This window comes from Ursus arctos, unplaced genomic scaffold (assembly GCF_023065955.2).
Source record: "Ursus arctos isolate Adak ecotype North America unplaced genomic scaffold, UrsArc2.0 scaffold_12, whole genome shotgun sequence".
NCBI lineage: Eukaryota > Metazoa > Chordata > Mammalia > Carnivora > Ursidae > Ursus > Ursus arctos.
The window spans coordinates 54,651,938-54,668,682 of record NW_026622786.1 but is presented as its reverse complement, the minus strand read 5'-3'; positions in this window follow the sequence as shown (position 1 = coordinate 54,668,682).

Here is a 16,745-nt window from a genome sequence, read left to right as displayed (position 1 = left end):
TAAAACACACATTTTATTGCTGAAAATGCTAGCCAAGAAATACCCAGAGTGGAGAAAAATTACATAAGGGAAGAGATTCCATGCATGTAGGTGGAATCCAATTTTTCTAATAAGACATTGATTTGTAAGGTTTAAAGCTGAGTATTGAAACTTTTAACAACATCATTTCAGAAGCAGAGACAAAGCCTTCCCTCCCCAAAAAAGCCAGAGCTGAGCCTTGCGCTACTGGAGACTCTGCTCCTCTCTCGACACGGGTATGATTATGAGATTGGTGAGGGTCAGGCTGCCCATCAGTAGGTGAAGTGTTCAGCTGCTGAGGATTTGAGTTTCATCTCACCTCAGATATTATGTCAGTTTCATGTCATTTTCATCCCCGAGAATGATTTGAGAGCGCTCCTTGTCCCCTGTTATTGCGGTCACTTGACCTCAGATGTAACTTCTGTCGAATACCATCATTTTAACAAAGTCAGGAGTTGCACATCCCCAGCCAGAGCTGACCTTTCCAGCCTGCCGCTCCCCAATTGGCTCTGACGGCAGATTTTACTGCCCCCTCCATTCCCAACAAATGAATGTTAAGGCCTCAATGAATTGGTTCACATTGGAAGTTATAGTTTTTCATTGCCATGACCATTTTTAAAATTGGATCCCCCTCCCCTGTTTGTATTTGTCCTGTACTATTGGTATTTTTCTTTTTGCATTTGGATGCTCAAACAGAAAAAGACTTTCTGCTTAAAAACAATATTCTGGCCCCCAAATGGCAAGTCCACGTTTGTCATCTAAAACACGTCTTGAATTCTTTTCTGGGAGAGGTGTTCCTTATTCCCTCACAATTCCTTGCCTCTCTGTCCCTTGTCTCATGTCCTTTTAGCATTTTAAAGTTATCCTTAAATTTTTAAGAAGAAAAGTAATTGGGTCATCATGATTATAATGAGCTCTCAAACTAGAATACATGTCCTCATCTGGGCCCCTGGACTCACCCTAAGGAACTCCTGGACTCTTGTGAAAGGGAGTTCTTTTCCTACAACATATTTGAAAGGAGAAGCTGCTGGCTTCTCCTTTGTAAGGAGAAACTTACTCCTTTCTGGTAAGTTTAGGGAACTTACCCCAGTTTACATAGCAAATGTGAGAAACAGAAAGGGGACCAGAACCTTTGCTTTCCAAGTTATTGCCCCTTTGCTGTCTGTTGTGGCCACACCCAAAACCAATGCCATCATGCCTGAAGCTTAAAAGGCCTTCTCACTCTCATACTAGGTTGGCATATTAAAAGTACCTGGCATCGTGCCTGGCATCTAGAACATGGGTTGACAAACTTTGTCTGTGAAGGGCCAGATAGCAAGTATTTCAGGCTTTGTGGGTCATATTTGTCTGTGTTGTGTATTTATCCCTCTCTCTTTCCTTCCTAACCATCCCCACATCACACATGCTTGGTGTGTGTGTGTGTGTGTGTGTGTGTGTGTGTGTGTTTACAACCTTTGAATATGTAAAACCCATTCTTAGCTTTTAGCTTCTGGGCTGTACAAAAACAGGCTGCAGGTGCACTTGGCCCATGGGCCATAGTTTTCTAACTGATTCCTCAACTAGAAAGTGCCGATATATGTTTGTTGATTCTAAGATGAATGCAGGAGGGGTCTACTTTAGGATCAAATAAGACGATATATTAGTGAAAGGGCTTTCCACACCATAGGCACTTGTTAAATGTTTGTAGTTATTGCCTCCTGGGAGCTTAGCCCAATTTTAGAATGAAAGATGGGCTAGTGAACCACTGGTCCCATATTTGAAATATACACTCAGCTGGACAATAGTGTTACTTACACCATAGTATCTGATTTTCTTAGTGAACCACATGGAATTGCTGCTATTAGACCAATTTCGACATACAAAAATGGTAAATCCTGTGGTTCGACCTAATATCATGGTCTTCCCAGCCCACCCAAACAGGTATATATATGTCAGGTTAAGAATCTGCTTTGAATCAGGGAATATTATTAGGATTGTCTTCTCATCCAGGGCAGTATCATGAAAAAACCAAGTACATCTCCCTAGGTCAGGGGGTCAGCTAAGATTGGGACCTGAGTGAGGGCTGTGTCATTCACCTCCTACACCACAAAGTTGGGCTTGGAGTTACTGCAAGGCCACTCCTACATCCTCCCACCCCCACCCCATGTCAACTTCCCAGCTCTGGTATGAATGTCTAGTTGTTGGTTGGTACTACAGTGATCTTGGACACTGGGATGTGGAGACAGGAGACTGTGTGTACAATGGAATTGGGGATGGGTGGGAGATCAGGGCAGGCCATTGAATACAGGGCCTTTGCATATAGCAGGCCTGTAGTCAGTTTAAAGATTTGACTTCCTGAACTGTATACTTTGGTGGAAGCCCCAGGCCCCAGGCCCCAGGCCCCAGCCCCTACAGCTGACTGAACCTGAATCAGATGGCCATCAGATCATCACATCATAGATGTCATCTCATAGTCCAAATCCCTATGCTTTTAGGAATCATTCCTTCAAGACTCTGGGAACATTTTCCACACTCTATAATTTGGGAGAATCTTGGATTTTTAAAGAATCATAATTCAATTTATTAATGTTCAGTGGGCATCTACTTGGTGACAGGCACTCTTTAATCCAAATTGGCGTTACACAAATTCTTCAACACAAGTTAGCTTTAACACAACTCTTCAGTGTAAGTGACAAAGCACAAAAATTCCTGTTCTCTTGGGGTTTCTATCCCTAATTCCATTAGTAATGATGAGTTCTCTAGAGATAAACTTAGTGTGGAAAAGGGGAAGGAGTGCATTTGAAGAGGCTTCTATAATCTAGCAAGACCTGAAGGAGAGGGAGGGAGCCATATAGGCATGAGAGAGGCAGCACCATGCTGGGGTGGGCCTGTGCCTGGGGTATTTGAGGAGCCGCAAGGAGACTGGTGTGTCACTCACAGTGAGTGAGGGGATACCCCATGGGTCTCACAGGTGATTTTCTCTGAATGTGTTTCCCTTCTTCACTGCTGGGTCACTAGTGCCTAGCCAGGTTGGATAACTTGGACATGATAGGGGGAGGTTGCTCCATGAGATAGCACTTGTAATCTTTATGTTTTCTATCCCAATGAAAAATATGTAGAAATAGCAGAATAAATGGAGCTGAAATTTACATTTCACAATTTAGATAATGAATCCCATTTTTTTCTGACAACTCTTGTTACTTTTTTCATAATGCTGTTTCCTCTTTGGGTTTGGGGGCTCCTTTTTAAAAAGATTTTATTAATTTATCTGAGATAGAAAGAGAACGAGAGAGAGCACAGGTGGGGGCAGGAGCAGAGGATGAGGGAGAAGCAGGCTCCCCACTGAGCAAGGAAACCAATGAAGGACTCAATCCCAGGACTCTGAGATCACGACCTGAGCCAAAGGCAGCCACCTAACTTATTGAGCCACGCAGACACCCTAGGGGCTCCTCCTTTTGCATCTAATGCTCTACTAATATTTTGGGTGGGCTTCCTACCTGTTCTGCTTCCAGACTGGGTTCAGGACCAGCCTCCTCCATGATGTCTGACCTGATTCCTCCCCTCCTGAGTCGAGTTTGCATTGTCATCTGCACTACACAATTTGGCACTCGGGGTTTACAACTTCCTGCATCTTTCTCTGGTGGTTTCATGGGTCTCACTGTCCCCTCTCCTCGGTGAGGTTGTGAGCTATCTGACAGCAGGGCCAGTCTTAGACTTCTTCTTGAACATTACAGGAATAAACTGATTGGGCTTTCCACAAATACTGCCACTTGATTTGATAATGAGAATGTGTGTGTGTGTGTGTGTGTGTGTGTGTGTGTGTTAGGGGAGATAGCTGAGGCATAATACTCTCTGGAATCAAGGAAACAGAATACATTAACTTTCAAGTTACTTTCTACTTCTTCAAGAGTCACTGTGTTCCATGTGTCTGACCCATCTTGCAGTGTGGAAAGCCTTGCTTGAGATCGTGTCTGCTCCTTTGGGAAGGCAGGGTGGTGCCCTGGAAAGCACACTGGTTTCAGATTCAGAAACCTGGGCTTCAATCCCAGCTCACTAATCATCTAGTTGTCCTATCATGGGTAAATAACTACCCTCAGCCTCTGTTTTCTCATCTGTAAAATGGGCATGTTACTTACCTCTAAGGGACATTGCAAGAATTAAAAAGGTGATGTTTATAGTGCAGTGCCTGGCACATTGTAGGTACTTCACAAATCACAGGATTGCTATTGAAACAATGAAAAACAGAAACCATAGCAAAGTTTTAAAAACTTAATGTGGATATGACTTTTTGCTCCTTGACACTTTATCTTCCTAAGAAGATAAATTAGGAGTTAGTATCAGCCATCTAGAAATTTCTTTAAGTGAACTTCTGGAAGCCAGTTGGGAGAGTGGTGTGATGCATTGGAAGCAGATCAGCCTGGGTAAAGCACAGTTTAAGAAAACTTTGTGAATTTGGGCCACTAGCAGTTGATTAGGGTCAGGAAGGAGGCTGGAGGTGTGGACAGCAGCTGCATGCTCAAGGGCCTCCAGGTCTCTGCTAAGGAGATGGGATCCTACCCATTGGGCAATGGGGAGGCATTGAAGGAGTGTGGTACCTACCTGACTTTCCCACCAACTTCTTTCTTGTTTTTTTTTTTCCAGGATTTTATTTATTTACTTGAGAGAGAGAGAAGGAGAGGGGGAAGGGACATAGGGAGAGGAGAAGCAAACTCCCCACTGAGCTGGGAGCCCGACATGGGGCTCAACCCTAGGATTCCAGGCTCATGACCTGAGCCGAAGGCATACACCTAACTGACTGAGACACCCAAGTGCCCCTTCTTTCATGTTTTTATATCACACAATAATAAACTGATGTGATCACAATTTTAAAGTAGGTCTGAGAACACATATACGATATTGACTTATTAAAATGGGGAGGATTTATACAAAAGCAACAACATAATTTTAGTATTCATGTTTTTGATATAAAGTTATATTTTAGGGGTGCCGGACATAGTTGGTTAAACATCTGACTCTTGGTTTTGGCTCAGGTTATGATCTCATGGTCGTGAGATAGAGCCCCGCATCCGGCTCTGTGCTGTCTGCTTGTCTCTCCTCCTCTGCTCCTCTCCCTGCTTATACACTCTCTCTCTCAAATAAAAAAGTAAAATCTTTAAAAATGTCATATTTTAAATTTCATGGAATCATATAATAGAATGCTAGAGATGAAAGGGGTTTGGTCAGTATTCACTCTCCAACACCATTAAGTTTCTGATGGGGAAACTGAGGCCCAAGACATTCATCTTGCCCTAGGTAAATTCACAGTCCAAGAACGTTACAGAAAGCTTTGTGGTTGCTCTTTATCATGCACTTGTTCTATTCTAGCTACTGTGCTGGGCACCGCATCTATACTGCCCTACACACTCATAACAATCTGTACAAAAGAGATCATATAGTCCATTATACAGATATGTAAACTGAGGTGCAGATACCTGAAGAGCACACAGCTAATTAAGTGGTGATTCAAATTCACTTTCGTCTGAATTCTTCTCACCATCCCACATGTGTCAGCACTGGGACTAGGACCTGGAGCCAGTGTTCCTTCTTCCCAGCCACATTTCACACTTGTTTCTCTAAAGTCATTTCCTGATTTAAGCCATGCCAGCACTGACTTGGCTACAAATTGATGTTGATCCACAAATAATTGCTTTTATAGTCTTCACCTTTAGTGGGATGTTGATGTTTCAAGTTTCTCCTAAGAAAGAGTCCTGTGCAGAAAGCATTGCTTGTGCAGGGATTTTATTGCCACGTTCTTGATTTCATCATGGGGTACTCTCACTATAATGAACCCTGGGAGAAATTCCTGTCTGGTCTCCAGTCAGGATTAATAGGGTTTTTCCTAAGTATTTTACCTATAAGTACGGTGTCTCATGGATGCCGTAAGTTGTATGAGGGATCAGTTTCCCTTTTCTGCACTCGTTGCTAGAACACTCAGACCCAAATGTGAATCCCACCCACAGTGAGTATATAGAACTTCACAGTATGCATTTCTATGTGACAGTCTCATTCCTGGCTTGGTTTTAGTTTCCAAATCCTACTTCTTTTTTTCTCATCTATTTATAATCTATTTTTCCCTGATCTAATTGTTATACTCTTATAAGGAAATTAAATTGTTTTCAGAACAAGGTGAAGTATAAATAAACTAAATAAAATTTAATTCCATATTGAATCTCCAAACCTTTTTGTAAAACCCAGTAGCAGACAACCTGCAAAATACTCCTGTCAGTCCTGGTGAGAGAAAAAAACTTGGAAGTTACAGACTCCTTATACAGAGCAATCACGCCCTGGGAACACACTGCAGGACCCAGGTGGGGACATCCAGGAGATGGAACTGTTCCCTACTGTCCCGTCCAAATGAACTAGGATGCTGTATCCATCCTACCTAATTAAGGAGTGCTTGAAAGCAGGGCCTTTTTCTTGATTTACAAACCCTCCTCATCATCATTTATAGCGCACTGATATGTGAAAGCAGGGAGGAGAGACACTTAAGGGAAGATGGGTATTTCCTTAGATGACATTGGTGGGGGCAAGTGTCACCTTCACACAAGCACCTCCACTATGATGGCTTGTTAAGGGTTCGGCAGCAGTGGTTGGAACACGCTGTGCTTATTGACAAGGCACTGAGCTATTATCCATATTGGTACAGGAATTCAAGGACAGGACACAGATCAAGTGAGCCCATAGTACATCTTCCACACTTGCTGAAAGAGTCTTGTTGGTGATTTTCATGTGTATGAAACTAGGGAAATGCAACTTTATTCATGTATTCATTCACTCATTCATTTGTTCGTTCATTCATTCATTCATTTGACAAACATTTGCTGATACAGCTCTTTGCTGGACTCTGGAGATAAAAGAACAAGCAAAAGAGACATGGTCCTTGCCTTCCTTCAAGCTGTTGTGGGTAGATAGGGAAGATGTGGCTATCTGGAAGAAAAAATATTCTAGAAACATAAAAGAGAAGAATATTATCTTGGTTTTTAGAAAGAGAAAGGGTAAACACTTTGAAATCTGGTTGCCCTGTTTTCCACTAGTTTGAAGATTACTTGAGAGACAGAAAGGGGGATAGAGAGAGAGACACACACAGACAGACTGACAGACTTTCTCCTCAGGGTAGACAAACCATGGGGTAGCATCGTAGAAGTGAGAAAGAAACTGATTTTTTCCACAGAGGTCTCGTGCTCCCTGGCTGAGTGAGATAAAAAAGAAGAGGGTCAGCCTTCTTCTAGCTTTTCCCACCAATATTCAAAGTTTTGGTAATTGGTCTCTACCACCCTTGGCAACAGAACCCCAGAACTCACTGTCTACAGAAATACCTGCAGTTGGTCAGATCTCATTCCATCTCTATCTCATTCCATCCTTCTCCTCGAGGCAGCCAGTTCCTAAGATCAACCATCACAACTACCAGTATCATTCTCCCCAACCAACTTGAACTTTGTGACCCCTCCCCCCATACCCCCATATTAGCACATGTGTCGTATATTGAGCAAAGCCATACTCAGGGACACCAGTGCACTTCTACTCTCCTTCAGGTGGGCTCCTAATTCTAATCACAACTTCCTTGCCTGCTGGAGTGGGTTGAATGGTGGGCCCCAAAAGATATGCCCACCTGGAATCTATGAATGCAAACTTATCTGGGAGAAGAGTCTTTGCAGTTGTAATTAATTTTAAAGATCTCAAGTGAGATCATCCTCGATTATTTGGGTGGGCCCTAAATCCAATGACAAGTGTCCTTAATTAGAGAAAGGTGGAGGGAGATCTGGGACACACAAAGGAGAAGACCATGTGAAGATAGAGCTAGACATTGGAATTATGCAGCCACAAACCAACGGGATGCTTGGAGCCACCAGAAGGTGGAAGAGGCAGGGAAGGGTTCACTCCTAAAGCCTTTGGAAGGAGTAACACTCCATCAACACTTTGATTTTGAATTTCTGGCCTTCAGAACTGTGAGAGAATAAATTTCTGTTGTTTTAAGCCACCAGGATTGTAGTAAGTTGTTAAAGCTGCCCTAAGAAATGAATAAATCTGTCATTTCTTCTACTTCTCCTAAACCTCACTTAAACCAAAACTTTTAAACCTTTCTTTTCACCCAGTTCCTTCTACTAACTCTGTACCCATTCCCACCCAGCCCTCAGCCTCCAGCCTAGACACCTAACTTTGCCCACACTCCACATTCTCATTATGCTTCAGACAGGTGTCAACACCAAACCCAGGTCACCACTCCTCCCTGTCTCGCTCTGTTCTTGCTGTCCTACTAGAGAGATAAAGAACTATGGAGATTTGGCCTCTAAAGGTTCATAATGTTAAAGTTCAATTTACTGCTCAAGATTAAGAATATCCCTCCTCCATCTATTCCAGTCAGAAACCCTGACTTAATCTTATATGGGAAGACTAAGCCTATGTGGTACATGTTTTAGAACATTTCCATATCTCACATCAAAATATCTCTCCCATTTAGCTTCACTTTCAGAAGAGATTTCTCTCAATGGAAAAGAACCATTTGCTTGACCCTGATGGCCCATTTACCTACCATTTTGAGTCTTTTCTTCCTTCCTGCAGAATTTCTCAGGTGAGCAATTTATGCCAACTACCTCCACTTTTATCTTTACCTGCAGCTTCCATAACCCTCTGAAACCTGGCTTTTTTCTTTATTGACAGCTCTCTGCGATTTATTGCAGAAGAAAATTTACTTTTTCTTATCCTATTTTTTTTTTTAACTTTTCAGGTAATACTGTTATTCTTCTTGACTCTCTTTCCATCAGTAACTTTTGGGATACTATGCTATTCTGAATTGTCTTTCTTCTTTCTATCTCTCTACCTTTCTTTTGTTGGTTCTTCCTTCTCTGTATGCTTCCAAAGCTATGTCATTGCCTTTCTTTTCTATCTTAATGCAGCTCTTCAGAAAGCTCAACAATGATCACACCATTACCTCTTATCCCTAAGTTTAGATGTCCTATTCTTTCCTCACAGTCCAATGCTGATCTGTGTCACTGCCAACTAGATATTTTTTACATAGATACCTCACCAACATCTCAGACTCAAGATGTCCCAAACCAAATCAACTTCTCCATCCGACGTCTCCATCTCAGAAAAGTTCTACCACCCAGACTTTTCTCCATCACCCCTGAATTTACTCAGATACCACATTCTGCCAGCTTTTCCAATAAAGTTTTGCTCATATAATCTCTCTTCAAAAAAAAAAAAAATTGTATGTCTGCAAGTCTATTCCAGACCTTCATCACTACCCACTCCTCACTATGCATGGCATTATTTAAATATGTCCCCACCCAGTAGACTATGATTTCCTCAAGGGTGGACATACCCCATTCATTTTGGACCTCTGATGCCTAACATAGGAGCCAGGACGTCTAGGCTCAGTGAATGTTGTTTGGATGGAGAAATGAATGGATAGATCATTCCCTCAGCCTCTTAGCCCCAGTCCCTCCCTCCCACAGACTGTCCTTTGGTCCCCTGTATGATACATTCTTATTCTTAAATCTTCTATTCTTTTAACTACCCTGAAAAGTAGTTGTCATTGTAACTATCTTATAGATGAGGAAACTGAAGCTTACTCAGACAGGTTAAGAACTCATTCAAGGGTCCCACAGTGAGAAAATGGCAGCATCTGGGATTCCATGCTTTTTCATTTGATATGGCTGCCTCCTTTGGGGCAGTCATGGGAAATTACGTTGGATAGACAAAGGCCAATTATGCAGGAACTTGAAAGCCAGCCAAGAAAGTTTGGACTTGACCCAGTTAGAATGAGTCATCAAAACTATGAAGGTAATAATACATACATCTTAGAGTTATTTGGAATATCAAAAGAGCCAACATATATAAAGCACCTGGCCTATTGTAGATTCTCAAAAGTGTTAACAACTGCTATTATTTTGAAGTTTTTGTTTGTGTATGCCTTTCTTTCTTTTTTAAAAAAGATTTTATTTATTTATTTATTTGACAGAGAAAGAGTACAAGCAGGGGGAGTGGCAAGCAGGAGAGGGAGAAGCAGGCTCCCTGCTGAGCAAGGAGCCCAATACAGGGCTGATCCTGGGACCCTGGGATTATGACCTGAGCCGAAGGCAGACACTTAACCGACGAAGCAACCCAGGCGCCCCTATGTATGCCTTTCTTACCGGGTAATTTTAAGGCTGCTTGAGGGTACTGGTCATGGTTGGTATTTTTCTTGTTTCCTCCTCACCTCTTTTTAAAGATCTGTGTTATTTGCAGATGGCTAAGACTGTGGCCTCGAGTCCAGCAGGCACAGTGTGGGCGCCTCTCTACCATTCCTGCCAGCTGTAAGAATGTGGGCAAGTCTCTGGACCTCTCTGCATCCCGCTTTCTTCACTAGTCCCTTGAGCTCAATAATGGGGCCTGCCCAATAGATAATTGTCAGGATTGAATAAAATAATAGATATAATGTAGTTTGGTGACTGCCACAGAGTAATTTTCAATAACTAGTGATATTATCACTACTCTTATATTTACTTGTGTGATACTTCTGCTTGGTGAGAAATTTCTTTTAGAAGCCAGTGTTAGGATTAGCCTAGTTTCTCTTGAGGAATTGCTGTTTCTTACAGTCATACAAATGACAGCAAGTTTCTCTGGCTGCCAGGAAGCTCAAAATCAAACCTAAAATTTAACCATGGCAGCAATGAGGACACTGCTGGCTTTTTAATGTATTTGATTTCTCCTTTTTCTAGTTCTGCTTCCTACTTCCATCTTCATTTCTCCATTTCACTGTTCTTATAAACTGCCTCAGATCACTTCACTTTAGATCATAGGTTTTCACCCTCTTCTTGGTCATAGTTTCTTGATTGAACCAGTCTCTAGAAAAATCTACATAGAAAGCTACCCTTCCCATCCTCTCCACAATTTTGTATCCAATTTTGGGACAGTCCTGGACTTCCTGAAGCTCACCCAGAATAAGAGCCCCTGATGCAGATTATAATTAGGTAAACTACAAGAGGGGAGACAAGAGGGGCGGTGGGACTAGAGTTGGAGTGATTAGGAGGAAATATCCCAGAATCTCAGCATTGGCAGAAGCCTGCGAGATCATCTAAAGTGACTTCCCCCAGCGCTGGAGTCCCTGCTCTGACCTACCTTCTGCTAAGTAGGTAATAGGCCTCTGCTCAACCCATCGCACCTGGGGGAGTTTCCTTGTTCACACACAGATCAGCCCATCACAGCATGACATCCCTCACTGGTGGGATGCTTCTCCCTCATCTACTGGAATCAGTCACCTTGTCATCTACATAGGTGTGTGCAAATTTGCAAGTACCTCTTCAGCTTTTGGAAGACTGTTCTCATGGCTGCTAGATGGAAACAGCCACATTTCCTTTAGCCCCTTCTTCCCTGACAGGGTGTCATAGCTCTTGACAGAGTCAGTTTAGTCTATCCCTTCTGTGGCATCTGCCCATCCTGACACCTGCTTTCCAAAGCTGTCCCCCCAGCCATGGAAGTTGCACTTAGGAGTCATAGTTACACTGTGTGGCTCCACCCACTGACCCATAGCTGATGGAACCCAGTAGAACTCTGCACTAAGAGGCCAGTTGTATTTTCTCCCCCAGATATTTGGAATTGGAATCAGGGCCATTAGTTAGTTTCTGCTGGTCTTTTGAACTGGGGATAGATAATCCTTGTGGCTATAGGAGCAGCTGTTTGCATAGTGGAGAGAGCAAAGAATAAAGTGGGTGCAGAGGGGGTAGCAGACGGGAGAGTATAGGTGGCCTCGGAGAGGGACAGAGACAAAAAGGGTAATTGCTGGTTCTGGCCAGCTCTCCATTTCCTAGTTCCACTTTACTCTCAACCTTGGCTGCCTTCTTGGATTACATGGAATATCCTGTTACCTTGCAACAAATACCCCTCTTTGGTTTAGACCTGTTGAGGTAACTTCAGGTAAATGCAAACAAAGTCAGTCTCCCCCTCACCTCCTATCACGTCTCTTTCCTTCTCCTGCCCTCTCCTTGTCTCTCCATAATTCTTGTGTTCTCATGACCTTCGTTACTATGCCTTGAGACTGTCCACATTTGCCTGCTGCAGATCAAATCTCCCCAGAAATTTAACCCTGAAGCTCTGCTTCTCCTTTGGATATGGAAGCCTGGCATCTCATCCCAACCTCACATTTTACAAGCAAAAAATTTCCTTCTCTTCTTTTCCTTTAAAATATCCCTTGCTAGCCAATCACTCAGGCCTGACATTTGTCGTGGTCTCTGGCTTCTGATTCTCCATAGGGAATTTCAAGATCCCTAAATTTTGTGATCTTCTCTCTTACCATGGCCTCAAGATCTGCCTTCTTCCTCTTTTGTAAAGATTTTATTTATTTGAGAGAGAGAGAGAGAGAGAGAGAGAGAAAGAACGAGCTGTGGGGAGGGGCACAGAGAGAGAAGCAGACTCCCCTCTGAGCAGGAGGCCCAATGCAGGGCTCGATACCAGGACCAGGAGATCATGACCTGAGCCAAAGGCAGATGCTTAACTGACTGAGCCATCCAGGTGCCCCTGCCTTCTTCCTCTTAATCGCCATAGCTAAATGATAACTTTTGTATTTGGTTACTGGAATGTTGTCCTTACTAGCCTCTTGGCTGTCAGCTTCCTATACTTTCTGTCACTTTAAAATGCTTCCAAAAAAATGATGCTTCTGAATGAGATGTGGCCTGGTCAGCATAAGTCCAACAAAGAAACATTCCATTAACATTCACCCAGCTATTGCCACTTTAAGCTCAGGGCGTATGTGTGCTTCAATGACACTTATGATTAGAAATAGTGGGATAATCACTATGAACTCCCCTGGTCAACCACCTTCAATGCCTCCCTATTTCCCTCAGGATAAAGTCCTAGTTCCTTAGCCTGACAGTCAGTTTTCTACACTCTGGTCTCTACCAACATTTTCTTTTTAGCCCCAACTCTGCTACAGGACCCAGTTCTCAAGCCAGGCTGTCTACTCACTATTTCCCAAACTCACTGTGGGGTCTGCATTCATTTATTCACGCAACACCCATTAGTGCCTGTTGTACCAGACACTGGACATAAAACAGCGAACAAGACAGACACAGTCTGCTCTTGAACATGTTTTCACTCCATGCTAGTCAGGCCCCATTCCTTCTGTACTACATTCTACTTAACCTTCAAGGTTCCCACTAAAATCCACCTCTTCCCCAATCATGTCTGTCTGAAATGACCTCTCAGTCTTAAACTCCCATTTAATTTTTATTTGTCCTCTGAAGTTACTTATTACTTAACACCCGGATTTGAATCTGCACCCTAGGTCTCCTGTGCTGGATATAAGGTCCTGGAGAAGCAGCATCTTCTGCTGCTTTGGTTTACCCCATGGGGATGTACATAGAGTATCAGCTCAATAATGGCTTTGGATTTATTCCTGTAGCTCAGGTTCAAATTTCTTCACAACCACCACAAATGAATGTGACTATGTCTCTCTGGTTGACTTATATAAGAACTAGTATTTCCATTGGTTCAACATTCTCATTCTTAAAATCAGCCAGGTCACACAAGCTACAGCACGGATGAAACTGGAGGACATGATACCAAGTGATACAAGTCAGTCACAAAAGGACCAGGACTGTAGGATTCCACTTACATGATGTACCTAGGATAGTCAAGTTCACCGAGAAAGTAGAATGGTGGTTGCCAGAGGCTGGCAGAAGGAGGAAGTGAGGAGTCGGTGTTTAATAGAAATGGCGTTTCAGTTTGGAAAGAGGAAAAAGTTCTGGAGATGGATGGTGATTGATGGTCACACAACAATATAAATGTACCTACTGCTGCTGAATTGCACACTTAAAAATGGCCAAATGGTAATTTTATGTTTTGCATATTTTATCATAATTTAAAAAACAGACAAAACAAACCCACCAGGTCCCAAGTTCTGTGTGGCTGTGGTCTGGGTGTGCCCACTCTGGACTCCTCATAACACCCTCTGTTTCCAACTCACTTGGTAACAGGATAAATACTTGTGGAAGTGAAGTGAATGGCATTATTTCCTTGGAATTGAGGAGGAAAATTAGAAGGGGAATCTTTGAAAATGCTTTAAACACTTCTCACGTTTCACCTTGCTGCTGTCTCTTCAGGATGTGAGTGGAAAAAGTGTGAAACCTGAAAGCCAACAAAAGAAGGCGTTTTCTGGGCTCAGATGAAGAAATCTGCAAAATTAGGAAATAATGTTTGTGCCATTTCTGGAGGCCCTGGACAGGCTCGGTTCACCTCCAAGTGATTTACCTGTGGCTCTCGATGATTATTTACTTGGCTATTCAGTTCAAGACAATCACAGGAATGTACGGCCCATAAATTAGAATAGCTATGAAACACAGGCTGCCTTTATGTAGAAACATAACTTTTGCAGTTTTTTTTTTTTTACAAAGGGAAAATACATTTAATATACAGGCTCAGAGTGATCACTCTGTTCTTACTGCCTCCTTTTTAATATCAGAGTTCAGCTCAGATTTCTTGCCTGTCCTAGGTCTTTGCCCTTGTGGCTGACTACAGGCCCAGGAGACACGTACTCCCCCAAATGCTCCCTGACTGGGCCCCACTGGGGATCAGTGAGGCTTCTTCCACCACCTCCACCCCCTTTGGCTGCCTCAGCGTTGGGGGGATAGGGGCTTTTCACAGCAGGTGAACACGGAAGTGGGGTCAACTATCTGGAAGAGGGAATAGAGCATGGGTCTTGAAGGTGGGCCAAGCAGCTCTGAACCCAGGTTCCACCACACACCAGCACTGACCCCTGGCAGGTGACTTCATCACACGCATCTATAAAATGGGGCTAACAATACCCCTCTGGTTGAGTTACAGTGAGGAATGGAGATAAGGAATAATGAATGGCACATGGCCTGGCAGTCAATAAATAATTGTAAAGATATAAAGATTCTAGCTCTTGAGTAGTCTGCATTTTGGAAAGAGGAGAAAAGCCTCAAACTGAGCATGGGCAATAAATCAGATGAGAGGAGAGTTGAGGGGACACTGACAGCTAGTGAGGGAGGAGGAAAGTTGGGGGTCTGACCAAGTCAGGAGCATAGATCACTACAGTAGACAACAGGCTGCCTACAAGTAATTTTGAGGAGGGTCCAAGGGTCCACCTGAGATCTGGGCTGGCACTGATTAATGAAGAAGCAAGACTTAAAATTAAGAAGCATGACTGGCCGGCTAGAGGCAGGCATCTAAGGAGGAGAGGGCATCAGAACACTGCCTTTGGAGCCACACTGCCAGGATTTGACCCCTGGCCCTGCCTTTACTAGCTGTTCAATCTTGGCCCTGTTACTTAACCTCTCTGTGCTTTCATGCCTTCCTCTAGAAAATGGAGGTAATAACAGCATCTACCTCATTTGTAAGGTTATGAGAATTAAATAAAATTAATATGTGTAAATCTCTTAAAATAGTTCCTCACATACAGTAAGCATGAAAAAAAGTGCTATTTTTAACATGATTTACTCCTTTCAACAAATGTTTATTCAACAAATGTGTACAGGTTAGGCACTATGCTAGGAGCTGGCAGAGCAACTGTGAAGTGGTTTACACAGAACCTTCCCTCATGGAACTGAAAACCTAGCCCCCAAGGATCTCTTCTTGCTCCTTGCCAATACAAGCCAATGCCTCAGCCAAAATAAGGATTCGATGTTCCTTCTCGGGGTGGTGATACGGACTACAGGCCTTTTCTCTAGTTTCATTCATTTCTTCCCATACCTGCTCCTCTAGACTGCAGGTAATTGAGAGTTGTTGGGACATTCTATAAAAAGCTTACAGAATTGAGGGTACTCAATCAATGCTGAATAATAACAAGAGAAATGTATAATGTATAAACAGATTATGTTGGGTCTTGATGTTCCTTCATCTCATTAATATATATGGGAGAACACTTCCTCTGCTTTGCTCTGTGATGCAGCCTGTCCTCCAGTCAGCACAGAGGAGGCAAGCTCCACAGAGTCCCACTTGAGGCCTGGCAAGGCTTGCGATGCCTGCTCAGGATCCAAGCATGTATCTTCTTCATGATTGTCAGGGGTTTCCTTTGACATGAAGAGCTGCCCTGACATCAGGTCTCATGCTAAATATTTTCTTGTGTTATTTTGCTTTATCCTTAAAGCAGTCCTAGGAAGGAGGTTCTAGTGACCTCTCTTCCTGTCTGAAGGAACTAAGTCAGAGAGACATGTAACAATTTGCTGAAGTTCACCCAGTACTAAGCCATTCCAACTAAGCCATAGATCTATACTATCAGGCCCCTTTAAACCAATCTTTCCCAAACACCAATATACTTGTTCCTCCAGAAAACAGGAGGCCACCACTTCTGCGTAAAAACAAAGCTGTCTATTTTTAGGAAACCTCAAAACCTTTAGTGCAGAATTCCATTTCTCACACGGGAATTCTTTGTAGCTCAGCACAATACTTGGCACAAGATAGATGCTCAATAAATATTTGTTGAATGAGTGAATGGACGATTATCACTAAATTTCTATACCTTTTATAGGATCTATTACAGGAATATGCAAAATATGTGCTTGATTCTTATTTGTTGATGTATGCATGGAATTATGAATGAGTCATCTAACTTGGTAGCCCAAATTTCATCATTCTTGCTGATTCACGAAAGAAAGAAAGAAAGAAAGAAAGAAAGAAAGAAAGAAAGAAAGACAAACACAGACAACTAACCACTCAGGCTCTCTTTTTAAAATGAGAATGAAAAAGGGAACTATGAATAAAAGAAAAAGAAG